Below are 12,055 nucleotides of genomic sequence, written 5' to 3'. Positions count from 1 at the left end.
CTTTAATATTCTAATGCCCACCTCTGCACCGCGCACGCAGCATCAAGTCCCGCTCACCTACGCATGCTCGCTGTGCACACAGCCTCCTGGTGATGGATTGCTATGGCATCACGGCATGAGCACGTGATGACCACATAGGCTTTTATTAGTATAGATGTATACAAATCTCCAAGAAGGATCTGTCACATGACACATCATCCAGGTAACCCAGGGAGACTGCTTCTTTTCCTGCAAAATACTCAAAACACCAGTGTGTTACAGAACAGTTTGGAAACCGTTCATCTAACCCAACTCTCTTATTTTATAAAAAGGGAGGCAGGAGACTTGCCTAAGTAATATGACAAGCTGAAGCAGAGCAATTCCAAATGTCCCACAACCTCACTCCTGTCCTTCCTGTCTCAGTAGAGAGAGAGGCTCTACCCATTTTACCCGTCATTAGGATGAGGTAAATACCCACCTTGTGCCAGGAACTGGGCTAAACAAGCCATAGTGGAGGAGCAACCACATGCAGTGTGGTGATGGCACTGATGAAGCTGTGGCAGCACATGTGACTGCCCTTGAACCAGGATTGGAGGCTGGGGAAGGCTTCCCTGGAGACTGAGCAGGTCAAAGGCCTCTGCCCCTGCGAGGCACCAGCACGCGTCGTGAGAACCTGGAGCAGCTTTCCCGTGACCCACAGGCTCCACCTCAAGTTGCATCCTCAAAACTCTTCCTTCTCTCCTGACAGTAAAAGAAGCAACTGGCAGAGATATAGATTCCTTATTAGTTCTTCTGACAGTGGTTGAAATCTCTCTATAACATAAGCTAAACAAATTCCTCATGTGCTTGACCACAGAACAATCTCAGAAAGTCACACCTGGCAGGGATCTTGGTGATTGGCTAATCCAAATCTATCTATCTATCTATCTATATATATATATATATATAAGCCTAATATGCAAAATGTCCCCTCAGGAGTTCGACCGAGAGACTGGGAGTTTGATTGCTCGCTATGATGTGTGCTGACTACCAGGGGGCGGTGCAGAACAAAGGAAGGCCCCAGCAGGCAGCAGGCAAAGGAAGGCCCCAATCGGCCTCATAGCCGGCCAGGCCTAGGAACCCTACCTGTGCACAGATTTCGTGCACCAGGCCTCTAGTATAAATATAAATGGGGGAAAATACAAATGGGAAAAGTGGAGCCTGGAAGCCAAAATCTCAAAGTCATTGAGACCCAGCATAGGGCACACACTCTATTTGTTAGCCCACAATTTAGGTTCAATGTGATACCTAAGCCATTTGGAAATTAAAATATAGTGTTTATGAGCCTGCATCCACCTGTATGAAATGGGTGAAGGAAGAGGAATGCCATTTCAAGTGCTCTCCTGCAAAGGAGACTTCATGGAAGATCCTAGAAAACACAGGTTCCAGGAGATGGGTCCTTCTCAGCCTCTGCCTCTGCACCACTGTGCGCCCTTGATGGGGGTCACGTCTTCTCTCTGGGTCTGTTCCCTCATTCTTAACAGGACGAAATTGGGCTTGAGATGTTTCTTTTAGCTTTAAAGTTCTTCGGATGCTCCGTGGGAGGGAGCCTCATTGTCAAAGGTCGAAGCATGGCTGACCCTTGTTTGACCTCAGGGTCCCTGCTCTCTGGTTTCATTTTTTAAATTCCTAGTCATTTACTGGGCTCATTTTCTCTCTTGAGGTTACAGAACTTGCGTTGGAGAGACTCAAGGCCCAGGATGGGCAGGCCGTGCTGCTGTCAGAATATAAGTTACAACTAGCTTGCTGGGACAAGAGTGGGCCTGATGGGGCTGCTGCCTGAGCTGGGGGAGAGTCAGCCTGCCCCCGAGGGATCCTCTGGAGAATGTGGTCCCTCACCCCCTGCTGGGCCCACAGCCACAAGCCTGGGCCAAGGCCAGGCCCTAATCACTATGCTGTTGAGGTATTGACACGGTGCTGCCTGTTGCCTTGACAACATAGAACAGTTCCAGGCTGCGGACCCTGCCAGTGCTAAAGCCTCCAGCCCTGAGATCAGGGAGCATGCTTCCATCCTGTGCTTCCTTTCCACGGAGTAGGCCCTTTTCTGAGAGTGGGATAGGTGTCGGGTAACCATCCCAGAGTTGATCCCCTGCACTTTAGGCTATTTCTGGAGTCTGGCTTTCAATCCTGAAATTTGTCCAGGAGGATGGCTGTGATGATAATGGGTCTGGAAACCCAATTCTCCTTGGAATATTTTAAGGAGCTTCCCTCTGGCTGGAGATATTATTTAGCTTTGACCTTTAGCTGCATGGGACAGAAGCATCATGATCACCGTCTTCAGTGGTTGATGGGCGGGCTGTCACACAGAAGAGGGATTCCCTTTGTTTAGAATGGGCTGCAACATAGAAGGGATATGGGTAGCAGTTTGGGGCTGAACACAAGGACAACACTTTATAGAACTCAGGTACAGAGAAACAGTACTTCAAAGGGTGTTGGATTTGCCTGCCACTCAAGGACAAGTGGAGGCTCAATGACAGAGATGGTTGGCCAACCAGCCAGGGCCAAGGGGATTATACCAGATGGTCAATCTAAGGTCTTTCAATTGGGAGACATGAATTATGGAAAATTCCTGGTAAGATATCGCTCTTCTTGGCAGAGGTTGTCCAGTAGTGCCTGAATGCTTCCTGAAAGAAAACTATTTGTATATTTCTCCAAGCACCTCTGGATCTATACAAACCACACCTTTTCCCTCCCCACCAACTGTAATTCCTCCTTTTAGGCTTAGGAAACACCTGAGTTTCTAATTTTCTTCTAAGATTTCTCTCTTCAATATTAAAATTCCTGGAGGATAAACAAACACTCTCTTCTCTGTTGAGGCATCTGTGCTATACACTGGGATCAGTACCAGGTGCTGCTTAGAACTTTTAAAAAAGTGTGTGTGCGTGTTTCACTTTCTTTGCCAAGCTGGCGTTAATTTATTGATGGCTCATAAATTAATCCTTCTGCTTCGGGGTCTTGATGAGATGATTAGAAGTTTGACTACTGTTCATTGCCATCTTCACTCTGCCTCGGGCTGCTTGGGAAGCGGAATGCCAATTTGTTCTTTTTACTGCTCTTCCAGAGAGAGTGAGTAATGACTTAATTTATAGACACATAAGTGATTAGAAATACTTGGAGAGACCCCAAATCCCCCAAATCTTTGCTTCATGGAAAATATGACAATTTCCCCTGGTGGTATTCCATGGGTGTATGTTCAGAAACCAGATCTCAAGGGATAATCCATGTACGAACATGATCAGACCTGAATTCAGAAACTATGGGTTTCTGTCATGTTTCCCTCTTTGGGACAAACCACTCAACCTCTTTGGGCCTCAGTTTTCTCATCTGTAAAGTGGAATCATTCATTCATTCACCCAAAAAAGCACTGTATACTAGAAGCAGTAACTGTTCACTACTCGTGGAATTGCTCCACATCTGAATTGATTAAGTCTGAAAAAGTTTAATAAATTATCAAGTGCATTGTGAACAGAAGAGGTTATCATATATAAGGAGGGCTATAGAATATTTTTTTCTTTCTAATAAAGCTCAGGATGTTCTTTCTGGGGAAGGGTTTCTTAGCAACAATTCCACTTCTTGTGTGGTTGCTATCACTAGAAATATAGTGAATGAGAGCAGCAATTTTCCTTTCCTCCCATCCTGTCAGAAGTGAAGTCTATGCATTTATGAGAGAACGAAGGTCAACCTCCTTCTATGCGTGAGTTCTCTTCAGTTAGCTGAAAGTCAGCTTAGCTGCTAGGACCTCTCTAGACACACACTCTTCTAAGAAGCTCTGTACATGCCCTGAACTGTATCAGGCATCAGTGCCAGGCTTCTGTCTTGGAAAAGCTGAGGAAGACAACAAGATGTAGTGATGATAAACAAAACCAAAACAAACGAAAAACCCATCGCTCTTAAGGTGTCTTTGCTACTCACTACTAGCCTCTGTCTTCTTATCTGTGAAGTAAGGATTACAACACACAGCCTACTTTCCACGCAGAGCTGCTCCAATGAAACGATGTTATGAAAGCACTTTGCGAAGTTAAAAGACCATGTACCAATGTCAGGGATTATTTTTTGGTGCTTACCACCCGGACTTGCATTAGCAATTGCAAGGTCTGCCTGTGCCTGCGTTTCCCCATTACCCGGGCTGGTTTAGGCTGCCACCAGCAGTGATGGTATCTGGTTTTCTGATCATTATCGACTTAAGTTTCCAACACTTGCATTTTCTAAGAGTCATTTTCTCCCTTTCTAAGTACCTGTGTAGAATTGTTCTCCCAACACAGAAGTTGAAAACTGATTTCACCTGATAGCCCCAGCTGAGTGGCTAGTGCCACCCTGTTCCCGGGAAATGTAACTCTATTTCCTTGTTCTGCTTAAGCTGTAGCTATGCCTAAGTCATGGCCACCTACATGTTAACGAATGTGACTTTATTTCTGAGTTTAGGACCATATTAAGACAGTTCCAGCGCCATTCCTTGCAATATGTCCTAGACATCTTCCCACAGTCAAATCTACTGGTAGACAGGAATGATTACTTAGCTTTATAAAACACTTGGTGTCACAAAGGAATTTATGACTTGTTTTACAGTTCTCCCTTACAACTTCCCTAAAAGGATGGTCAATAAAACACTGGTGAAGAAATCGGGGTCCTGGGCAACACCATCAGCATGACAAATCTTCGTTTCCATGGAAAAGACTTGTGTGATTAATTCCCCCAGTAAAACCCTATGGGGTTGATTGAGTTTTCACATTAATAATAAAGGGATTGTGAGAGCTCCATCAACACAATCAATGCAAGTGATCGGTATCGATGGCCTTTCAAAACTCCACCAGTGAGCTAATGATTTCCAGATGTATTTTCCTCCAGCTGGTCCAAACAGTTCTCTCCTTTTTGTATGGTATCTTAATTTTCCCAAAGGCAGAACAGGGAGCTTGAGGCCTGAGAAGAGAAGTGACTTGTCTAGAGTCATCGATTAAGTTGGCTGCAGACCTGAGACCACAGCAATTGGCACAAGTAGGTGCTCAGTACACGATGAATGGATGACTAAATGAACCCGAGTCTGGAAAACGTTTTTTCACCCCGGCCACTGTACTCTACAACAAACTCTTTAGATCCCTGCCATGTTTTCTGCTCTTCAGAAATGAAGTAACTTTAAACCTAGCTAAGTTCTAGTCCTGCACTAAGATGACAGCCACAAGCCACTTGTGGCTACTGAGCACTTGAAATGCGACGAGTTATGAGTGAATGTCAAATTTTGAAGCATTCGTGTGAAAAATGTTGTAAAATATCCCATTAAATTTTATATTGACTACCTGTTCAAATAATAATAGTTTAGATATACCAGGCTAAATAAAATATTATTAAAATATATGTGTGTGTGTTTTTTTATTTTACAGAAAGAGGGAGAAGGATAGAGATATAGAACTATCAATGAGCTGCCTCCTGTATACTCCCTACTGGGGCTTGAGCCCACAACACTGGGTATGTGCCCTGACTGGGAATTGAACTAGCGGCCCCTTGGTTCATGGGTCAACACTCAACCACTGAGCCACACCAGCCAGGCTAAATTATTTTTAAATAATTCCCACTTGTCTCTTTTTTTTTATGTGGCTACTAGAAAATATTAAAAATTCTGTTTATGGCTGTTTATTGCTTGCATAGCTCTATTGGGTAGCACTGTAACCCATAGAAATTTTAGAAAAAGAATGATATATGAATTGTTAAACTTTCAATAAAAATTTCCTTCAGGCTAGCCAAGAACCTAGAAAACAAAGGTAAGGGTAATTAACTTTCTTTGCAACAAAAAAGAAAGATCCTTTCTCTTGTCTCTACCTTAATCCTTCCCCTAAACTTTCAACTGTGTTTTCCTAACCACGTAACTGAAAAGCTGCGAAATTCGCTAAGGTATTGATAGGTGGTCGGCGGCCGGCCATTCAGCCCAGGAGCAATACATTTAATCAGAAGAGCCGCTGCCCCATTCCCAACTGCCGCAGGCAAAGAAGCCTTACTGTGCAACAGAGAACGCATTTTTGGAGTATACTCTTAGCAAACAAGTTTTAATAAAAATAATTACCACAATAACTGACATTTTTATAGCACTTTGCAATTTATAAAGTACTTTCACATATATCATCTCATTTGATTCCCCTAATCTATAATAATAACAGTGTAATATGCTAATTAGACCAGACATCCTTCCGAACCGAGCCAGGGCTGCAGCCGCCTCGGCTACAAAGGGAGGGATCCAGGCAGCCGCCACAGCTACAAAGGCCTACTCTTGCATGAATTTTGTGCATTGGGCCTCTAGTAGCTTTATAATGATCCTGTTTGACAGATAAAGACACAAAATTCAAAGAGGCTTATTCATGATCACACAGCTAGAAAGTGGTTTTACATCCTGGCCTGCTAATTCGGGGCTTCAGCTCTCATCTCAGGGCACGTTAGCATCCAGCACGTGAGCTCCAGCTGGCCTGGCCTGGGGCTCTGTGGCCCCAAATTTCCTTGCCTGCTGTGCCTCTCTCACAGATCAACAGTGGAGGAGGAAAGGAAAGGTGTAAGAAGCAGCAGAGAAGAAAGAAATCCAGGTATGGAAATACATATGTAACATCTTGAATAGAAACTTCCCCACGGCACACCGTAATCCCCACTGTAATTATCTCTCATGCCGACGCAAGGGAGAAAGGACGTGCTACCACCGCCCAATCCTTATTGGCGAAAGCCCTCCCTACTGCCGGGCAGAGTTGGGTGTTATTATCTCCATCGGAGCAAGGAGGAAACTGAGACTCAAAGCTATTAAGTTCATGTTCATTCCACCACCCTAAGTTGATTTGTGTCTCAGTACACAAATCGTATGTATTGTTATTATAACCATTTTTCATGTTTATTAATTAATTACTCAGTAATTATGTCAGTTGTTTATATCCTCGTTCTGTTGGGTTTGCTTTTTCTTTCTCTGGCTTTAGGTTCTTTTAAAAATCTGTTTTCGAATAAATGCATTGCAGGTTATGAACTGTCACTTTGGTTATACCCATGGGTTTTGATTACTTCCCTTGGGTATGATAGTATCAAAACCCATTTCATTAACGCGATGTCATTAATATTTTCATTTCTAAATATTTTATAATTTTCACTGGGTTTCCTTTTTAATGCATGGATTATTTGGAAGTATGATTTTACTTTCTAAAAATAGTATCTATTTTTTAAATAGATAATCTATCTACCTGGTACAAAATTAAAAAGGCACAAAAAGTATTTCAAAAGTCTTTCAAAAACTACATCTGTGACATAACAGAAAAGGCAAAACTATAGGGAGAGAGAACAGGTCTGTTGTCATGGGCTGAGGGTGAAGGGAGGAGTTTGCTCTCAAGTGAAAAGAGGAAATTTGGGGGGTGAGGGAGCTCTTCCATACCTGTACGGTGGTGGTGGTTACATGGCTATGTGCATCTGTCAGAACTTGGAGAAATGTGTACTAAAAAGGGGTGAATGGCATTGTATGTGAATTACACCTTAATCTTTTAAAAAATTCAAGTCTCTCTCCCTTGTCCAGGACTCTGATGGCAGTTTTCCCATTCATCATGGTTTTCCCCCTCATACTGGAGCAACCTCTATTTTAGTTATAGCGAAACTTCTAAAAACGATCTAGTTTTTCAAAAAGCCAATTCACAGAACAATATTCTGAACGAGAACATATTCTTCCTCAGTCTCCACATCCTCCTGTGATTCACTGGGAATAAATGACCTTGAGCACACACATCTGCATGTGTGCGACTCCTGCAGCTGTTAGCACCTGCTAGCACTACCTGGAAAGCTTAGAGACTCCAGCAAAGTTCAGTACCCATCTCTCCGGCTCCCTGCTTGCAATCCAGCTGAGATCACGTTGGCATTACGCATAAACCCGGGACGTCATCAGCTCTGCTGTGGCATCTCCTAAGTTAGAATGAAGTGGTCATAGGAGGAGCTTGCTAAGGTGGCATGATTGTAATCATCCACAGCCAAACCAAAGCCATCTCTTCGTCATGAATGTTCCTGGCTCGTGATAGCCAGACAGTCAGGATTAAACAGGGAATGGGAGAGACGCATAATAAAAATAATAATAATAATCCCTCCTTAAGTCCGTACATAGCAGCAGATGTGGTAAAAGAAAGCCCTAGTGTAGCAGGACTAATTATTAATCTGGTCTTCACACTAATCCAAAAAGTACTTAAAGATGTTGAGTCCTTGCTTAGCCATTAAGTGCACGGGTGTTGACGGGGAGGTGAATCTCGCTAAGCCTTGGCCTCCTCATCTATACGAAGGGAGGGAATTCTATCCATTTCACGGGTACCAGAGAGACTGAGGGAGAAAGTGAATAGAGATCCCAGCCACAGAGACGGTTCCTTCAAGAACCATTGTGTTTGTCATAGGAGGGCCTCTGATTCTCCTTCTGTGATGAAGACAATAGCTTTTCATCCCTATTTTGCCAAAAAGTGGGCAAACTTTTTGACTCGAGGGCCACAATGGGTTCTTAAACTGGACCAGAGGGCCGGAACAAAAGCATGGACAGAGTGTTTGTGTGAACTAATATAAATTCAAAGTAAATATCATTACATAAAAGGGTACGGTCTTTTTTCCCCCCAGTAGTTTTATTCATTTCAAATGGGCCGGATCCGGCCCGCTGGCGTAGTTTGTCCACGGCTGTGTCCCTCCAGGCTCTGGAAGACCAAAAGAAAAGATCAATCTGTGAATTTCCCAAGCGGCATCATATCAACACCAAATAAAATAAGGGATGATGGATAAGGGCTTTGAACCTTATGAAACACTGTCATGGCAAGTCTACCTCCCTTACATATCCACACACACACACACACACACACCTTTCTACCTGGATAATTCAAACCTGTCCTTCAAAACTCGGCTCAAGCACCAACTCCTCCAGGAAGCCCTCCTGGACTGCCTGACCTGAATTCAGTGGCCTTCCTCTGGCCTTCCAGAACCTCTCACACCACGTGGTGATTGCCTGCTGCCTTGTCTGTCATCTCCTCTGGTCTGGAGGGTAAAGGTCAAAGTCTGCATCTTTCCTATTTGCTTCTCGTGGGAGGTATGGCGCCTGGCGCAGTGCGGGCATGCCTAGGTGTTTATCAACAGATTCTGACTGATAAAATGTAAAGTGTTATTAAGGCTTATCTCACTGCTTTCACAAAGTCTTCTCTCATCTCTTTTCCTGACATAATCTTGCTTATTCAGAACAAGCCAGAGTATTTTGTCTTCTGTCTTCCTCTCTCATGATACTGGTAGCAAGTCACCTCCCTCTCTGGGCCTGACACAGCAGCAATGCCCAGCACGGGCTGAAGCTATGAGAGATGAGAAGGTGCTTCCAAGGGACTGAGAGAAAGGAGCTACCAGGGGAAACGGCTCTAACTCTTGCTGCATTTTCCCTACGTATCCTTTTTCTGTGGTACCAGGAACCCATTTTAAATATGTTGTATATGTGTTTTATTGGTTTTAGAGAGAGAGGAAAGGAGAGGGAGAGAGAGAGAAACATCAATGAGAAAGAAACATGGATCGGCTGCCTCCTGCACACCCCCTAGTGGGGATCAAGCCTGCAACCCCGGGCATGTGCCCTGACCAGGAATTGAACTGGCAACCTCTTGGTTCATGGGAGGACACTCAACAAACAGCCACACTCCTGGCCAGGCCAGGAACCTATTTTAGAGAGGAGTCTGAGCCATGGGATTAACTCTCAGCCATGCGTTCACTTCCCTCCCTGCCCTGGAATGACTCTCTGAAGGGTTGAATTCCCTTCTGTAGAAGCTAGCCCTCCCTCCCCACTGCTTCCCATGGGTGGCACACACGTTGGTGACTTCTCAGCAACTTTTAAGACAGTGGCTCCCAAGCCTCACTCCACTCTGGGGTCAGCAGAGAACAGTCAAAGGGGCTTCTCGGCAGCTTCATCCCACAGATTCTGATTTGATCACGGTGCCAGGGGACCCGCGAGAGCTCTGATTTGCATAGGTCACAGGTGGGACCCCTTTACAGAATAACACATCATTTAGAAACACAAACTAGGTGGTCCCCAGAAAGCCTCTAGCCTATAACTCTATGTGTGTAAGCACATTCTTTGCTCCCAGGCGTGTAGAATCTCAGAAGTCAATGCTGAAATGGCTGTTAGAGGTCAATTGGCCCAGCCCCCTAATTCTCAGATTGAGGCCCAGAGGATGTACATGGTATGGCAGGACCAGGGCTTGAACCTGGGTCTCCTAACCCAGGTTAGTGCTTCTTCCATTAAGCCAGGTGCCTTCTGGGATAGTGCGGAGCTCTCTGCACCTGGGGTCTGGGTGGGGAGGTTCTTGACATCACTTTCAAATGATCTGCTAAGGCGCAGCATGCGTCTTCTCTGAGCACTGGAGAAGGCTACGCCTCCTGTGAGCTTTGGCCAAAGGTGTTCACAGCTATTGTTCAGAGTCCCAGGGGTCCTCAAACTACGGCCCGCGGGCCACATGCAAATACAAATATTGTATTTGTTCCCGTTTTGTTTTTTTACTTCAAAGTAAGATATGTGCAGTGTGCATAGGAATTTGTTCATAGTTTTTTTTAAACTATAGTCCGGCCCTCCAATGGTCTGAGGGACAGTGAACTGGCCCCCTGTTTAAAAAGTTTGAGGACCCCTGGTTCAGACAGTCATGAACAGAAAAGTCTGAACTCATCAGAATTAGGAAGGTATCAGACAGGAATGGATTGGAGCCCCGGGTCAACCATTCATGACCTGATTGACCTTGGTAGGTCACTTCTACTAGTATGAACTTCAGGTCTCTCATTGGGGCAACTGAGTGAACGAATGCACAGCGGTGACAATATTGCCTGGGATAAAAGGTGAGAGTCAGGCTGGCTTCCTCTGACTCCCCACCCATCACAGCCCATCAGTGATCAAGTCCTGGTGATCCCTAAATCCATTTTTCTCATTCACCCTTTTCTCTCCATCACCCTGACACTATTTGAGTTCAGGCTACTGTTCTTGCTGCAGTGGATCACTGCCATGGTCCCCTGGCTGTTACGCTCCCCCACCCCCCACCCTGTCTAACCTCCTCACCAAAGCCAAGTTCCCCTTTTTTTTCATTAATCCTCACCCAAAGATATTTTGCCATTGCTTTTCAGAGAGAGTGGAAGGGAGGGAGAATAGGGAAGGAGGGAGGAGAGAGAGAGAGAGAGAGAGAGAGAAACATTAATGTGAGAGAGACCCGCACGTGTCAGACTGTGGGCAGTGAGCAAACCGGCAGCCCAGGTACATGCCCTTGACTGGGAATGGAAACCTTGACCCTTCAGTGCTCAGACTGATACTCTAACCACCGAGTAATACCAGCCAGGGCCCAAGTCTTCTTTAGAACCGGGACATCTGATACTGTCATCCAATCACTTAAAACTTCCCACCCATCATGGGATAAATCCAAACTTCTTACCTTGCCCGCCAAGGGCTGGTGTCTGCCTATGTTTCTGGCCTTATTTCTCACCTTCCCAACTCGACCACCGCCATCCTTACATCCCATGCCCCGTCACCCCAGGCCCCTTCAGCTCCTGCAGGAGGCCCTCCCTGACTTCCCCAAGTTCGAGTTAGGACCCATCCAAGTGCTCCCACAGCACTCTGAACTTCTATTATACCCACAGAATGCATCGTAACTACCCTTCACCTGGCTCTGTCCTCCACAAGGGCCACAAGCAGGACCATCTCCATTGTATCCCCAGTGACAAGGACTGTACCAAGCAATCCGGTAGGCCCTTCTCCTCCTCCCCCTCCTCTTCCTCCTCCTCCTCCTCCTCCTCCTTCTTCTTCCTCTTCCTCTTCCCCTTCTTCTTCCTCCTCCTCCTTCTCCTCCTCCTCCTCTTTCTAACATGCAGATGGATCTGTAAAATGATGTGCTATCGATTTAACAGGATTGTCACACAGAGTAAATAAGGACACACATGCACAACCCTGAACAGTGTCTGTCACTCAGCAGTGATCAATAATCTGTAAAATGATTTCCCTTATAATTTTTATATCTCATGTTCTAAATTCTAGTCCATTGCCTCTAAGCAGTTACTTGGC

The sequence above is a fragment of the Myotis davidii genome, unplaced genomic scaffold, assembly GCF_000327345.1.
Source record: "Myotis davidii unplaced genomic scaffold, ASM32734v1 scaffold32, whole genome shotgun sequence".
Lineage (NCBI taxonomy): Eukaryota > Metazoa > Chordata > Mammalia > Chiroptera > Vespertilionidae > Myotis > Myotis davidii.
Note: the sequence above shows the minus strand (reverse complement) of the source record.